The 17,311-nt window shown below is 40.8% G+C and overlaps 1 long non-coding RNA gene across 1 annotated transcript; it reads left to right on the forward strand.

The window, feature by feature from the left end:
* The first annotated feature begins 8,376 nt into the window (after positions 1-8,376).
* On the forward strand, positions 8,377-9,072 carry LOC307122442. Its single transcript, XR_013816043.1, has 3 exons — positions 8,377-8,490; positions 8,571-8,606; positions 8,827-9,072. It is a non-coding gene; the product is annotated as an uncharacterized lncRNA (long non-coding RNA).
* Positions 9,073-17,311: the final 8,239 nt, after the last annotated feature.

The raw sequence follows: 17,311 nt of genomic DNA on the forward strand, positions 1-17,311 counted from the left end.
AGTTTGATTCAGAAGTGTTCAGGGTTACTTTGATTCAGAAATGTTCAGTGTTAGTTTGATTCAGAAGTGTTCAGTGTTAATTTGATTCAGAAGTGTTCAGGGTTAGTTTGATTCAGAAGTGTTCACTGTTAGTTTGATTCAGAAGTGTTCTGTGTTAGTTTGATTCAGAAGTGTTCAGGGTTAGTTTGATTCAGAAGTGTTCAGTGTTAGTTTGATTCAGAAGTGTTCAGGGTTACTTTGATTCAGAAGTGTTCAGTGTTAGTTTGATTCAGAAGTGTTCAGTGTTAGTTTGATTCAGAAGTGTTCAGTGTTAGTTTGATTCAGAAGTGTTCAGTGTTAGTTTGATTCAGAAGTGTTCAGTGTTAGTTTGATTCAGAAGTGTTCAGTGTTAGTTTGATTCAGAAGTGTTCAGTGTTAGTTTGATTCAGAAGTGTTCAGTGTTAGTTAGATTCAGAAGTGTTCAGTGTTAGTTTGATTCAGAAGTGTTCAGTGTTAGTTTGATTCAGAAGTGTTCAGGGTTACTTTGATTCAGAAGTGTTCAGTGTTAATTTGATTCAGAAGTGTTCATTGTTAGTTTGATTCAGAAGTGTTCAGTGTTAGTTTGATTCAGAAGTGTTCAGTGTTAATTTGATTCAGAAGTGTTCAGTGTTAGTTTGATTCAGAAGTGTTCAGTGTTAATTTGATTCAGAAGTGTTCAGTGTTAGTTTGATTCAGAAGTGTTCAGGGTTAGTTTGATTCAGAAGTGTTCAGTGTTAGTTTGATTCAGAAGTGTTCAGTGTTAGTTTGATTCAGAAGTGTTCAGTGTTAGATTGATTCAGAAGTGTTCAGGGTTAGTTTGATTCAGAAGTGTTCTGTGTTAGTTTGATTCAGAAGTGTTCAGTGTTAGTTTGATTCAGAAGTGTTCAGGGTTACTTTGATTCAGAAGTGTTCAGTGTTAATTTGATTCAGAAGTGTTCATTGTTAGTTTGATTCAGAAGTGTTCTGTGTTAGTTTGATTCAGAAGTGTTCAGTGTTAGTTTGATTCAGAAGTGTTCAGTGTTAGATTGATTCAGAAGTGTTCTGTGTTAGTTTGATTCAGAAGTGTTCAGTGTTAGTTTGATTCAGAAGTGTTCAGGGTTACTTTGATTCAGAAGGGTTCAGTGTTAGTTTGATTCAGAAGTGTTCTGTGTTAGTTTGATTCAGAAGGGTTCAGTGTTAGTTTGATTCAGAAGGGTTCAGTGTTAGTTTGATTTAGAAGTGTTCTGTGTTAGTTTGATTCAGAAGTGTTCAGTGTTAGATTGATTCAGAAGTGTTCAGTGTTAGATTGATTCAGAAGTGTTCAGTGTTAATTTGATTCAGAAGTGTTCTGTGTTAATTTGATTCAGAAGTGTTCTGTGTTAGTTTGATTCAGAAGTGTTCAGTGTTAGATTGATTCAGAAGTGTTCAGTGTTAATTTGATTCAGAAGTGTTCTGTGTTAGTTTGATTCAGAAGTGTTCAGTGTTAGATTGATTCAGAAGTGTTCAGTGTTAATTTAATTCAGAAGTGTTCAGTGTTAGATTGATTCAGAAGTGTTCAGTGTTAATTTGATTCAGAAGTGTTCTGTGTTAGTTTGATTCAGAAGTGTTCAGTGTTAGATTGATCCAGAAGTGTTCAGTGTTAATTTGATTCAGAAGTGTTCAGTGTTAATTTGATTCAGAAGTGTTCTGTGTTAGTTTGATTCAGAAGTGTTCAGTGTTAGTTTGATTCAGAAGTGTTTATTGTTAGTTTGATTCAGAAGTGTTCAGTGTTAGTTTGATTCAGAAGTGTTCAGTGTTAGTTTGATTCAGAAGTGTTCAGTGTTAGATTGATTCAGAAGTGTTCAGTGTTAATTTGATTCAGAAGTGTTCTGTGTTAATTTGATTCAGAAGTGTTCTGTGTTAGTTTGATTCAGAAGTGTTCTGTGTTAGTTTGATTCAGAAGTGTTCAGTGTTAGATTGATTCAGAAGTGTTCAGTGTTAATTTAATTCAGAAGTGTTCAGTGTTAGATTGATTCAGAAGTGTTCAGTGTTAATTTGATTCAGAAGTGTTCTGTGTTAGTTTGATTCAGAAGTGTTCATTGTTAGTTTGATTCAGAAGTATTTATTGTTAGTTTGATTCAGAAGTGTTCAGTGTTAGTTTGATTCAGAAGTGTTCAGTGTTAGTTTGATTCAGAAGTATTCAGTGTTAGATTGATTCAGAAGTGTTCAGTGTTAATTTGATTCAGAAGTGTTCAGTGTTAATTTGATTCAGAAGTGTTCTGTGTTAGTTTGATTCAGAAGTGTTCATTGTTAGTTTGATTCAGAAGTATTTATTGTTAGTTTGATTCAGAAGTGTTCAGTGTTAGTTTGATTCAGAAGTGTTCAGTGTTAGTTTGATTCAGAAGTGTTCAGTGTTAGTTTGATTCAGAAGTGTTTAGTGTTAGTTTGATTCAGAAGTGTTCAGTGTTAGTTTGATTCAGAAGTGTTCAGTGTTAGTTTGATTCAGAAGTGTTCAGTGTTAGTTCGATTCAGAAGTGTTCAGGGTTAGTTTGATTCAGAAGTGTTCAGTGTTAGTTTGATTCAGAAGTGTTCAGTGTTAATTTGATTCAGAAGTGTTCTGTGTTAATTTGATTCAGAAGTGTTCTGTGTTAGTTTGATTCAGAAGTGTTCTGTGTTAGTTTGATTCAGAAGTGTTCAGTGTTAGATTGATTCAGAAGTGTTCAGTGTTAATTTAATTCAGAAGTGTTCATTGTTAGTTTGATTCAGAAGTATTTATTGTTAGTTTGATTCAGAAGTGTTCAGTGTTAGTTTGATTCAGAAGTGTTCAGTGTTAGTTTGATTCAGAAGTGTTCAGTGTTAGTTTGATTCAGTTTGATTCAGAAGTATTTATTGTTAGTTTGATTCAGAAGTGTTCAGTGTTAGTTTGATTCAGAAGTGTTCAGTGTTAGTTTGATTCAGAAGTGTTCAGTGTTAGTTTGATTCAGAAGTGTTCAGTGTTAGTTTGATTCAGAAGTGTTCAGTGTTAGTTTGATTCAGAAGTGTTCAGTGTTAGTTTGATTCAGAAGTGTTCAGTGTTAGTTTGATTCAGAAGTGTTCAGGGTTAGTTTGATTCAGAAGTGTTCAGTGTTAGTTTGATTCAGAAGTGTTCAGGGTTAGTTTGATTCAGAAGTGTTCAGTGTTAGTTTGATTCAGAAGTGTTCAGTGTTAGATTGATTCAGAAGTGTTCAATGTTAGTTTGATTCAGAAGTGTTCAGTGTTAGATTGATTCAGAAGTGTTCAGGGTTAGTTTGATTCAGAAGTGTTCAGTGTTAGATTGATTCAGAAGTGTTCAGGGTTAGTTTGATTCAGAAGTGTTCAGTGTTAGATTGATTCAGAAGTGTTCAGTGTTAGATTGATTCAGAAGTGTTCAGGGTTAGTTTGATTCAGAAGTGTTCAGTGTTAGATTGATTCAGAAGTGTTCAGTGTTAGTTTGATTCAGAAGTGTTCAGTGTTAGATTGATTCAGAAGTGTTCAGGGTTAGTTTGGTTCAGAAGTGTTCAGGGTTAGTTTGATTCAGAAGTGTTCAGGGTTAGTTTGATTCAGAAGTGTTCAGTGTTAGATTGATTCAGAAGTGTTCAGTGTTAGATTGATTCAGAAGTGTTCAGGGTTAGTTTGATTCAGAAGTGTTCAGTGTTAGATTGATTCAGAAGTGTTCAGTGTTAGTTTGATTCAGAAGTGTTCAGTGTTAGATTGATTCAGAAGTGTTCAGGGTTAGTTTGGTTCAGAAGTGTTCAGGGTTAGTTTGATTCAGAAGTGTTCAGGGTTAGTTTGGTTCAGAAGTGTTCAGTGTTAGTTTGATTCAGAAGTGTTCAGGGTTAGTTTGATTCAGAAGTGTTCAGTGTTAGTTTGATTCAGAAGTGTTCAAGGTTAGTTTGGTTCAGAAGTGTTCAGGGTTAGTTTGATTCTAACTTATGCTATTCTAAGCAATGTCCAAAACGTAGTATTTCAAGCCCTTTTTGTGATTATTCGCCTCTTCATGAGGGATCGCTTCCTGTTTTCCTCAGTTGTAAGTCGCTTTGGATAAAAGCCTCCGCTAAATGAATAAATGTAAATGTATGTTTGACGGTAAAATAACCTAACTCTGGAATACACTGCAGAGCTTCTATTTTTAAACAACAAAAACATTTTATTCTAGCTTCATTCATTATTTTTTATTATCACTTGAATGTGGGAATGTAAAAAAAAGCACCATTTTGACCAAAAAGCTGAGAAACCCATCCAGGTGGGATTTAGAGCGATGATCAAACACTGATGGAGTCCATCAACACCCTAAAGCTGCAGTCCTAGAGGTTTCAGTAGGCAGATTTGCTGTTTAATGTTGATCGCTTTATGTGCGTCAGCAATGCTTATATCGCTGGTTTCTGCTTCTTCTTCTCCTGTGTTTAGATCCGGAGATTCTGTACTCTTTCAGAAGATGCGTAACAGCGCCCCCTGCCATATAACAGTATAATAGTGGAAGGCTCATTTATGAATCATAATAACCCACTAAATTGTTGCTATGTGTTTCCCACCACGGTTGATTTTCACCCGCATTTGATGGATTGGCGGGTGTTCATTTCAGACTGTGAAATATTACAGCTCGATTCATCCTGATCTACTGGAGAGCTGATGAAGATGAACTCCATGTAAGACATTTCTATGCTTTAGTTTGTGTCAAGGCCCAACAGGACGCTGATCTACAATTGAAATGCACGGACTGGGACGGGATTCGACTCCACATATGCGGAGCGTGAAGCGTTGGATCCAGTGCAAGATCAAGCTTTTTACTGGTCTGACAGTTTGTAAACCCGATGGTGAGAAGGAGCACAGAACTGTCATTTCATTTTTTTTATTCACAGTTCAGTTCTTCTCTTAAACAGATGTAAAGAGGAAGGTGCGAAGGTCAGATTAAGGTTGTTGGTGTCTGGTTACATGATCAGGCTCAGATGATGATGAAGAGGATGATGATGATGGCCAGAGCAGAGCCTGTGTTCAAAAGCACAAGCCCCCGGTGCAGGAAAATAAGCACCTGTCATGCGCCAAGCCAAGTGTTAAGTGCATAAATTGTGGAGGCGAGCCGCTGTTTCCGCCGGTGGCGCTTCAGGCTTGGGGTGGCAGAGGGGCATCATGGCAACTGTTATTTACTGGTCGTCTGCCTCATTTCCCACAATCCAGTCTGGCTGCGTTACATGCGCTGAGGGGGCTGAAACCCTCGTGTCGGGGCTGCGGGGCTGCTCTGGCAAAACAATCTGAGGAAAAAAAGATGACAAACATTTAGATCATTTATTGGGTGTGCGGTGTCGTCCTCTGGCCGTGATGACGCCGTTCCCTCCGGTGCGGCTCAGACACTGGGACTTTCAGCAGCAGGAGACTAACCTCACATGAAGACACACTCGCAGAATGAGAATAGGAATTTCCCTTGATATAAGAAACATAAAAATCACTTGTCCTTAATAGGCGGGTCTGGCATGATGGGCTGACAAGAAGACAAATAAAAGAGAAATGTTCTTACTAGAACAATCAGAATCAGAAAGAGCTTTATTGTCAACAAGCACTGAAAAGACTTTTACAGTAAATGTATGAATGAGCAACACTTGCAAAATACAGTTCCTTTGGATTCATATAATATTGTGTCAAAGAAGATTCATTTATCAATTTATTTTTATCTTGCTTTTGCTCCAGTCATAGTCATGTATAATTGGGTCTTCATCTCCACCTAGTGGAGAACTGAAGAATCACAGATAGGCTGTAGTGCGGTTCCTCCAATGAAGGCCTGATCGTTCCCGAACACACAGACGAGCTCCGGCGTCACAGCTGGACACAGTTCAGAAGATTCACAAGGAAAGAACTATATAAATAAAAAAGAGACACAACATTTTAGTCTCTGCTTTTGAATCATTTCATTATCTACTCCAGAAGCGACAGAGTGGACAAACTAGAGCACAAAGCAGTGGTTGTTTCTGTGAAATCACTGAAATAAATGATTTATTTAAAACATTCTTGAATTAAACCATGAAAGTCAAAGTATGACCACAAGTATCTCCAGAAGGTCCTGTTCCTCCTCTAAGAGTGGAAACTGTGTCAGTTTGTGTGTAAATGTACGTTTTTGACCGACGTCATTTCTAGGGAGAAATTACTAATGTAGTAATTAAATATTTGTTTAGGGAGTCACGTGAGTACCCCAAGCAAGATGGCGGCTCGCTAGATAAACTCCGCATGTTGAGCAGCCAGACCGCACCTCCCACAGAGGTCAGGCAGATTTGAGCCCGCCCGAAAATGGTAAATGGACTGCATTTATATAGCGCTTTCAACAGACCCAAGCCATCCAAAGCGCTTTACACATTGCCTCACATTCACTGATTCACTCACTCATAGGAACTGGGGATTGAACCACCAACCTTCCGCTTTCTAGACAACCTACATGAACCACTGAGCCACTGCCGCCACAGACTGAAGCTAAAGTGAGCCTGGAAAGGTTTTGACTGAAGTTACTGAGATGAGTACGACCCTTCAGGTAGTTGCAGCGGACACAAGGGCTATTACAGAGACAAGGACAGAGTTAACCATGAACTCCTGCTGGCCTGGAGGACGTGACAGAGGGGCAGGCGACAGACAAACATGCTAAAGAAAAGAAGATCAACGTTCTGTAGCGCGGGAGTGCTGTGGAATCGAATGGGAGGATGCTAAGCTATCCGTGTTTCCTGACATGATGAGGGATCTGGCTGGAAAAGAAAGATGTTTCTGCCTGCCAAGAAAGCGCTTCAACAGCTAAATGTGAGATACACGCTTGCTTTCCCCGCCATACTGAGATTCACTTGGAAAGGTAGAAACCGTAGCTTTAGCAGCACTGAGGACGTGGACCGTTTCATCAGCACATGCGCAATGATGAGACATAAAGGGACAACCTTATGAGACAGAGATGCTTACGGACGGTGAGGAACATATCACAGTCAACCATGGGTGGAAGTGAACCACTTTAGATGGTGTGCCGCCCGAGCAGCTGGACAGTGACACACATCTGCACGAGGGATGCCCCGCGGGCCAGGAGATATTTTCTGTTGTTGCGTGTGATATTTGCAACAGTTTCATTGTTTTCATGTTTTGGTTTAAAGACCAGAGACTGGTCAGAGCTCCCAGGAGCATTCTATGTTACTTGGCTATGTTTGTTTTGTTTTTTGTTAATCTTTTATGAAAAAGGGTTGGTCATGACAAAGTTGACTATTTAGAATTCGTTATTATACTTGTTAGGTTACAATAGGTCTATATACACAACAGTGGCTTTGGTGTCCTTTTTTTGATATGACAGTGCACTGTGGTTGGGAATTATAGAACATGCATGTCTTGGAACATGTGGGAATCCTATAAAAAGAGGCAAAGAATATATATTTGACACAAAAAAGTTGATATCGCATTTATCCAGGACACACATTTTAGGGGAAGAGGCTCTAAAATTGAAATATGGGTGGGTTGGACATGTATTTTATAGTTCCTTTCCCAGCCAGCGGACTGGCGCTGCTATTCTAGTGAACAAGAAACTCAATTTCATCCCGACTGGTGAGGTCAAAGACTGCAGAGGAGATAAACGCTATCACAGTGGGGGGGTGTAACATCTACGCACCAAATATAGGGGATCCTAGTTTTTCCATGAAGTAAATAAGACTTTAGGGGAAATGGATGGTCAAATAACAATGGCCAGAGATTTGAATCAAGTTTGGGACGCTTTTAAAGACAAAAGTACATTTATTGACCAACCAGATCCTAAATTCATATAATGAGTGAAGATTATGGGTTAGTGACATCTGACGTCTGGTGAACCCACGCGAGATGGAGTTGATATGTTTCTGATCTCGAATACCATGACAAAGCATGTTACACACTGCAAAATAAATGCTACCGCCTTATCAGATCAAGCTGCCGCGGAGAGACATTGATATTAACTGTGACAGAGAGAGAAAAGACAGATGGAGATTAAACACTTCACTTCTATCTCATGAGGCCTTTAGTTTATTATTAAAAGAAGATGTTTTAATGAATTCTGGTAGTACTGATAGAAGATCAACTGAATGGGAGGAATCTAAGGCATACGTCAGACGGAAGATAATAGGCTATCCATCTAATTGGAAAAGGGAGGATCTGGACAGAATACACAAATTACATGACAAAATTAGGAATTATCAAAAATAATTATCCCAGTGTTTTTCAAATCAATTGTATGAAGATATTTGTAAACTTAAATTTGAACTCCAGGAAAGTTATAATAAAAAGGTAGAATACGCCCTATTTAGATTAGTGTAATGGGGAAGGTGTAGGACTACAAATTACATGGACTACAAACCCCATGAGTCAACACACTATAAAAGGAAACCAAACTTGTTGGTGCTTCCTCTTTGTGGTTCCATGTGTTAGGCTTGATAAACCTCACAGCTTCTTGTGCTTGTGTGATGGCAGATGACAAGACCAGTTGAGCAATGAGCAGCATAGAACTGCACTGTGAAGGTAAGGGTTGTGATTTATGAAGAATATAGTGACTTTATCTAGTTTTAACATTTGTATTTGCTTTGTTTTTGTGTCCTTAGGGGAATCGTGTTGACTGGTGAGATATTTCAGAACAGGTACTTCTATTAACTGAATTTACACAACGGGGAGATTTGGTTTTAAGCTTTTTATATTGTAATTTGTATGTTTTATGTTTAATAGTTTTAAGTGTTTTAATTCTTGAAAGTCTTTTAAAGGGCAATCATGACTTGTATTTTGAAACAATGTGTATTGTGAAAAGCGCTATACAAATAAATTTGAATTGAATTGAATTGTATTTTCTTTGTTTTTTTACAGATGCATGATTGCTGTTTACTTTATTGAAAGCATTGGTGGCTTAATGTGTCTGAAGAGATGACTAATGTTGACCGGTGTCTGTGTATTGAAGTGGCAAAGTGATTTGTTTTTTTTGTTTTTTTTGACCTGGGGTTGCCCTTTTCTTATATATGGTTGACTCTAAGGACGGTGGAGCAGTTTGTAGTGGTTTGATTTGATTTACTTTTGCTTTGGAGTTTGGAGTGGAATTGTGTTTTATTTGTGATTTTGAGTGTGCACTTATTTGCAGAGTTCTTTCCATTGGATAGGATTGGGAACCCTGTCTGTAATGTTTTATTTGCTTTGACTCTTTGCCATTTCTGATTACTTGTATAATAAACCTTATTATATTTGCAAAGAAACACACTGGTTGCTGCCCTTTTTGAGTTCTCATCTCTTGTTAGATGATGGGGCTAAATTAGGAACTACTTTCTATGAGGAATGGGAGAACTGGTAAACTGCTAGCTGGACAGTTAGCGCAAAATAATAGGGAATTGTACACTACTGATATTAACCCTAAGTAAGAACAATTGCTGAATTTTTTTTCTCCAAACTCAAACGGCGTGAACTGAACTCAGAAGAGGTGGATTTGTTAGAGAACCCAATAACAGAACTTGAAGTCAAGAAAGCTGTTTCTATGCTGAATGGGAAGTCCTCAGGATGAGATGGGGCTCCCTGTTGAATATTATATATAGAATGACTTGCACCCATTTTAACAGAAGTATATAATGAGGCATATGCTAGGGGATCTCTTCCCCTTCTTAACTATGCTCTATCTGCGATTCCTAAAACAGATAGAGATTCCACTGAACCCTCAAATTATCAACCAATAAGCCTGATTAATGTAGATTATAAAATTGTTGCATTAGAGGTGTTATCCAACATTATAAACCCTGATCAAGTTGGATTTATGATGAATAGGTCCTCAACGGACAGCATGAGAAGGGTACTACACTTAATTTGGCTAAACCGAGAAGAAACGACCCAACCGTTGCACTCTCACTCGATGCAGGTTCATTGGGATTTGTTATTCACAATGTTGTAAAATTTTGGGTTTGGGCCATGTTTCATTAAGTGGGTCTAAACATTATACAAAACCCCTAACGCATGCGTGATTACCAACGGTAAAGTTTCTGTTTTTTTTTTTTTACCTTATTGGGGAGACGCGTCAGGGATGCCTGCTGTCGCCACTATTGTTCAACATCACACTGGAACCATTGGCCATTGCTATCAGGGCTAAACATTCTAGGTGTACAGGGACGGGACAAAGAACACACATTGTTTTCAATATGCCGATTAGATTTTGGCCTTGGTAAAAGATCCAGATAAGTCCTTACCTCATTTAATCCTATTCTAAAGTGTCTGGATATAAGATTAACTGGAAGTCTGAAGCTATGCCTATATCTGGAATATGTAACGCAAATATGGTAACTAAATTTGGCATTTGATGGATCGCAAGTGGGATAAAATATTTGGGAATCAAGATAAGCAGGGAGTTAAAAGAGATTCTGATGTTAAATTTGACGACACTTTTACAAAACCTAAGAAATAACCCGGACAAATGGGGAGAAATTCTGTTAACTTTATGGTGGAAGGGGAATATAATTAAGATGGTGGTCTCGCCTAAGCTGGATCATGTGTTTATGATGCTACCACTTACAACACCGCAGCTGATTTACAATCAATACGATATAATGGTGAAATGTTTCCTATGGAATGGGAAAAGGCCCAGGATAAAGCTTAAAGGGCCACTTCAGCGCTGGAAAGATGAACGTGTTAAACTGGGTCATTTATGTAGTAGAAATGTGAAATTATTTTAGAAGTCATGCCTTCTAGACTGAGAAAAGCCAGAAAATGTATTTTTGGCTTTAATGGATGAAAGCACTTGCTCCGCTGCCCTATGAGGCCACTCCCACCGGATACAGCTCTTGCCCACCATGGTTTTGATTTAGTAATAAAATCATTTAGTTCAGTTAGAGAACGGACACTACAATTAAAAACCGAACGTGTCTGCTCAATACAGCGTGAGCCGAGCGAGAGTCGCAGCACAAACGCAGCAGGAGATCTCATTCATCAGAGAGCGAGGAGCTGACGGACCACATGATCGCCGGACATTTGGGTTCACAGTGAAATGGAAAAGCGCCTGTTTAAGTGAGTTTGTCATTGTACCGTTTTGTTGTTGTGTTTTTCATCAACCACTGTCCATATTTTGGCCTTATATGTAGCATTTGTAAATATCTGTAATCTGTGTTTTGTATGATATTGTCATATACCGGATAAAAACGATGATAACCTGAATTATAAAAAACATATGTTTAGTTCTCACCAAAGCTCGCTCTTTTTCGCTGTAGATCTTTAAACCGTTACGCTGCCTTACAAGGCATTGGCTTAGAGTACAGCGTAATATCATACAGGTACACATTCCTTTAATTGATTTTTAAATTAAGTAGCACGCACGCTGGAATAAGTTACGTTAGAAGAAAAAGACGAGTGTTAAACGATCTTTGCCGGTGTTGTAAAAAAAAGAATTTAAGGATACACAGAGTACTTACCAACACGATCATCATTTCTGAGAGAAATAGTAAATGTGAACGCATATACAACAAGTTCTCCGTTTAGGATTAGAACAAATTGAACCCAAGTGCTCTTTGGTGACGTGGATGATTACGTTACTGTTGATCATCTGTCCATCATCGTCTAAAGCCCGCCCTGACAATTTCATTGGTCCATTGGTTTCTGTTCGGGCATAATTACTTCTCTACGGAGAAAGTCCAGACCGAACTGCCCGAGTAAAAATGTTGTGGGCGGGGCTAAGTTCGGCTGGCATCCAGGCTAAATTATTTATATTCACGATTTTATACAGTACTTGTACACCCTTTAAATTTTTATCTCAATGTTGTAATTACATTTTTTATTCAATTTGAAGCAGATTTGTAACGTGACAGCATTAAAGTTTCTTAAAGGTCAAGATCAAATTCTCTGCATCTCCAAGTGGCTGTGTCTATAGTATTATACACAACATTATAATATTATATACATTCTCATGAACATATACAATTTAAAATTTGTATATTATTATTATTATTTAAAATTATTATTATTGCCCCTGGTTCAGTAATAAACTCTTGTAATAAAGTAGCAGTGGCTGGGACAGATTTTAAGTATCACCTCAAGATGCAATCTAATCCTGTTTACATGAAATGGACCCCTGGGGCCCGTTCTTCGTACCTCGCTTAATACATCTGAGATGATTTGACAGATCCCAGATCTTTTAATCGTGATAACTGATGTCTGGCTAATTTGATTCTTCAAACGAATTTGCGGATTGGATTAAAATATCTCGATTAAATGATCTAAGATCACTGCGCGTTCTTGTTTTCCCTGAAGAGGGCAGATGCATCGATACTCGAAACCATGATCAGCAGTGCAGCGATTGGCTGGCGTCAAGAGAGCAACGTAATGACATCATATAATTAAAAAAGCCACCTGGCAAAAAACTTGGCAAATTACACAAAAAAACTCACGAATATCTGGACCTTTATAAGGAAACAGCCAAACGACCAAACCAACATACAAGTTATAATAGATCAATGATAAATGTTTTTTTTTTACATGATTACCAATTATTTATATTTTCGATTTTATGCAGTATTTGTACACCCTTTACATTTTTATTTCAATGTTGTAATTCAATTTTTAATTCAATTTGAAGCAGATTTGTAACGTGACAGTATTAAAGTTTCTTAAGGGTCAAGATCAAATTCTCTGCATCTCCTGCGCTGCATCAAGCCATCCCATAATATCCGTCACTTAAATTAATGTACGGCTCAGATTAACTGTACAACATGTGTGCAAACTTCCAATAAAATTATAAAGTAATTATTCCATCACAAATAAATCGCTTAATCAAGTGGCTGTGTCTATAGTATTATACACAACATTATAATATTAGGCTATATACATTCTCATATACATATACAATTTAAAATTTGTATATTATTATTATTTAAAATGATTATTTTTGCCCCTGGTTCAGTAATGAACTCTTGTAATAAAGTAGCAGTGGCTGGGACAGATTTTAAGTATCACCTCAAGATGCAATCTAATCCTGTTTACATGAAATAAGCCGCTCGAGCAGGTTTAAGATTACGGAGCTGTTACTATGACAACAAGTCCAGGATGAGCGTCGAAGAACCAAACAATCCAAGATCATGCCAAATCGTCAACAATCAAATCCAGCTAACTGAGTTAGCGAGGTACGAAGAACGGGCCCCTGGACTGGAGTTATTACTTTAGCAAGACTTTATATTTACATCCCAGCAGATCACTGACTTCCCATCCCAGCAGATCACTGACCTCCCATCCCAGCAGATCACTGACCTCCCATCCCAGCAGATCACTGACCTCTCATCCCAGCAGATCACTGACCTCCCATCCCAGCAGATCACTGACCTCCCATCCCAGCAGATCACTGACCTCTCATCCCAGCAGATCACTGACCTCCCATCCCAGCAGATCACTGACCTCCCATCCCAGCAGATCACTGACCTCTCATCCCAGCAGATCAGTGACTTCCCATCCCAGCAGATCACTGACCTCCCATCCCAGCAGATCACTGACCTCCCATCCCAGCAGATCACTGACCTCCCATCCCAGCAGATCACTGACCTCTCTTCCCAGCAGATCACTGACCTCCCATCCCAGCAGATCACTGACCTCTCATCCCAGCAGATCACTGACCTCTCATCCCAGCAGATCACTGACCTCTCATCCCAGCAGATCACTGACCTCCCATCCCAGCAGATCACTGACCTCACATCCCAGCAGATCACTGACCTCTCATCCCAGCAGATCACTGACCTCCCATCCCAGCAGATCACTGACCTCCCATCCCAGCAGATCACTGACCTCCCATCCCAGCAGATCACTGACCTCTCATCCCAGCAGATCACTGACCTCCCATCCCAGCAGATCACTGACCTCTCATCCCAGCAGATCACTGACCTCTCATCCCAGCAGATCACTGACCTCCCATCCCAGCAGATCACTGACCTCTCATCCCAGCAGATCACTGACCTCCCATCCCAGCAGATCACTGACCTCCCATCCCAGCAGATCACTGACCTCTCATCCCAGCAGATCACTGACCTCTCATCCCAGCAGATCACTGACCTCCCATCCCAGCAGATCACTGACCTCTCATCCCAGCAGATCACTGACCTCTCATCCCAGCAGATCACTGACCTCCCATCCCAGCAGATCACTGACCTCTCATCCCAGCAGATCACTGACCTCCCATCCCAGCAGATCACTGACCTCTCATCCCAGCAGATCACTGACCTCTCATCCCAGCAGATCACTGACCTCCCATCCCAGCAGATCACTGACCTCCCATCCCAGCAGATCACTGACCTCTCATCCCAGCAGATCACTGACCTCCCATCCCAGCAGATCACTGACCTCTCATCCCAGCAGATCACTGACCTCTCATCCCAGCAGATCACTGACCTCTCATCCCAGCAGATCACTGACCTCCCATCCCAGCAGATCACTGACCTCTCATCCCAGCAGATCACTGACCTCCCATCCCAGCAGATCACTGACCTCTCATCCCAGCAGATCACTGACCTCTCATCCCAGCAGATCACTGACCTCCCATCCCAGCAGATCACTGACCTCCCATCCCAGCAGATCACTGACCTCTCATCCCAGCAGATCACTGACCTCTCATCCCAGCAGATCACTGACCTCTCATCCCAGCAGATCACTGACCTCTCATCCCAGCAGATCACTGACCTATTCACAGTAAAGACACTTTGTGTGCTCGTCTCTAAATGGCCACAGACACAGACCAGAGGATAAGAGGAGCAGTGGTGTGGTTGTACTGCAGATAACTATGATTTTGAAAACTGTATTTTCAAGAGGTTTGTCAGTTCTCTGGTTTTGACAGGACGGCGGTGAGTGTTTAATGAAGAGTGTAATCTGGTAATGGGCAGAAGTCGAGCTGATTGTATTTTGATTGACCTCTTAATGCTATCTAACAGGTAAAAGAGCTGTGTGTGTGTGTGTGTGTGTGTGTGTGTGTGTGTGTGTGTGTGTGTGTGTGTGTGTGTGTGTGTTATATTACATCGTGGGGACCAAATGTCTCCACAAGGATAGTAAAACCTGAGACCACTTACACCAGCCAGCGGCCCCCACAATGTAAATGGATTCATAAACATATTAAACAATGTTTTTTTTGAAAATGTAAAAATGCAGAATGTGTTCTGTGATGGGCAGGTTTAGGGGCAGGGGCAGGGGCAGTGTGTGTGTGTGTGTGGGTGTGTGTGATGGGTAGGTTTAGGGGCAGGGGCAGTGAGTGTGTGTGTGTGTGATGGGTAGGTTTAGGGACAGGGGCAGTGTGTGTGTGGGTGTGTGTGATGGGCAAGTTTAGGGGCAGGGGCAGTGTGTGTGTGTGTGTGTGGGGGGGGGGGGGGGTGTGATGGGTAGGTTTAGGGGCAGGGGCAGTGTGTGTGTGTGTGTGTGTGTGTGTGTGTGTGTGTGTGTGTGTGCTGTCTAAAGTACAACATCTGTTCTCCAATGTTCATATCCAGCAGAAAAGTAAGACAGTGAGCTTAGTGAGAAAGTGGTTTGGACTTAACATGCATAGCACCTATGATATTATTTTTCACCCCCAATGGGAAGGAGGGTTGGGAGCACCAAATGTGATCTGGATCTACACCAGCATGCGGATTTCCCACCTTCTGAACATGCTGGACAATGAGGACAGAGACGTCAGGGAGCTGGCTCGATCCTCCCTGTTCCTGGACCTCAGGAGACGTAAGGTGCCGTTGGCCAGGGACTCAGAGCCTCATTTCCTTGGTTTCAAAAGGAAACCAAGTGGGAAACTGGACACCCATTCAGCTGGCTTTGGTGTCTGGTCAGACTGGCCAGACCTGAACGACCTTTGTGTCCGAACTGGAGTAGCACTGGAGTAGCACTGGAGTAGCACTGGAGTAACACTGGAGTAACACTGGAGTAACACTGGAGTAACACTGGAGTGGCACTGGAGTAGCACTGGAGTGGCACTGGAGTAGCACTGGAGTGGCACTGGAGTAACACTGGAGTGGCACTGGAGTAACACTGGAGTGGCACTGGAGTAACACTGGAGTGGCACTGGAGTAACACTGGAGTAACACTGGAGTGGCACTGGATGGGCACTGGAGTGGCACTGGAGTGGCACTGGAGTGGCACTGGAGTGGGCGCGGTCTGACTCTGGGACTGTGAGGAGGGTCTCAGAGGATATCATCACTGATCCCCTGATCTATGTCAAGGCAACAGCCACATATGGTGGCCACAGCTACCCGCTAACATCTACAGGTGCCCGGCGAACTCTCCTGGACCAACAAACATTATCACCAAAAACAGCACTGGACTGGACTGAGCCTTCAGGGGAAACTGGCCTGTCTCTCCTGTGCTGATCACTCTCTCTCTCTCTCTCTCTCTCTCTCTCTCTCTCTCTCTCTCTCTCTCTCTCTCTCTCTCTCTCTCTCTCTCTCTCTCTCTCTCTCTCTCTCTCTCTCTCTCACTTCCGGTGTGACTGTTGGGAGTGTTGGTGTGGAGACTGATTGCGGCTTTGAGAGCGTTTGTGAAAAGCCTTAATTTATCTTAAACCTATGTTTTTTTCTTTTTTTTCTTTTTGCCTTACCCCTCATTATTGTTTTTTTACTTAATTTAAGGATCGTTTTTCATCGTGTGCCCTTGGAATTTTAGACGCCGGGATGGCGTCAATTCCCGGGCAAACGTCACCTAATCTATCACTCAGAAATGGGTGCAGGTGTGTACCAGAGCCCGGTGTGACAATAGAGGAATTACTTGTAGTTGTTGGAGAAAAAGTAGGTTTTGAAAATATAGTTTCAGCTTCACGCATGAACAAAGCCGTTGTTGTTTTTTTTGAGTTCTGAAACGCTAATAAATCAGCTGACTGTGAGCGGAATATGGGTAAAGGAAATGTTTGTCCCGATTAATCCACTATCCGCTCCAGCAACAAAAATAACGATTTCGAATGTCCCACCTTTTATTAGTAATGATCCCATAACGAAAGAGTTGCTAAGATTCTGAAAAATAGCAAGTCCAGTGAGAATGATTCCTTTAGGCTGTAAAAACATTGCGCTGAAACACGTCACATCTTTCGCCGCCAAGTTTTTATGTTTCTGACTTCGCCGGAGCGTACTTTGGAAGTTTCGTTCCGAGTTAATCAAGGAGAGAACTCGTACATGATTTACGCAAGCACTGAAAATCTGAAGTGCTTTGACTGTGGTGAGCTAGGACACAAACGTTTTACATGCCCACACAAAGACGATCAGAGGCCATCTACATCGCGTGGAGATGTTAATAATGCGAAACAATATCAGCAAGACACAGAACAGAGAACGGAGACACAGGTGAAAGCAGCTTCAGAAGAGGTGAGTGATGTTCATTTAAATAC

This window comes from Gobio gobio (genome assembly GCF_949357685.1).
Source record: "Gobio gobio genome assembly, contig: scaffold_117, whole genome shotgun sequence".
NCBI classification, from domain to species: domain Eukaryota; kingdom Metazoa; phylum Chordata; class Actinopteri; order Cypriniformes; family Gobionidae; genus Gobio; species Gobio gobio.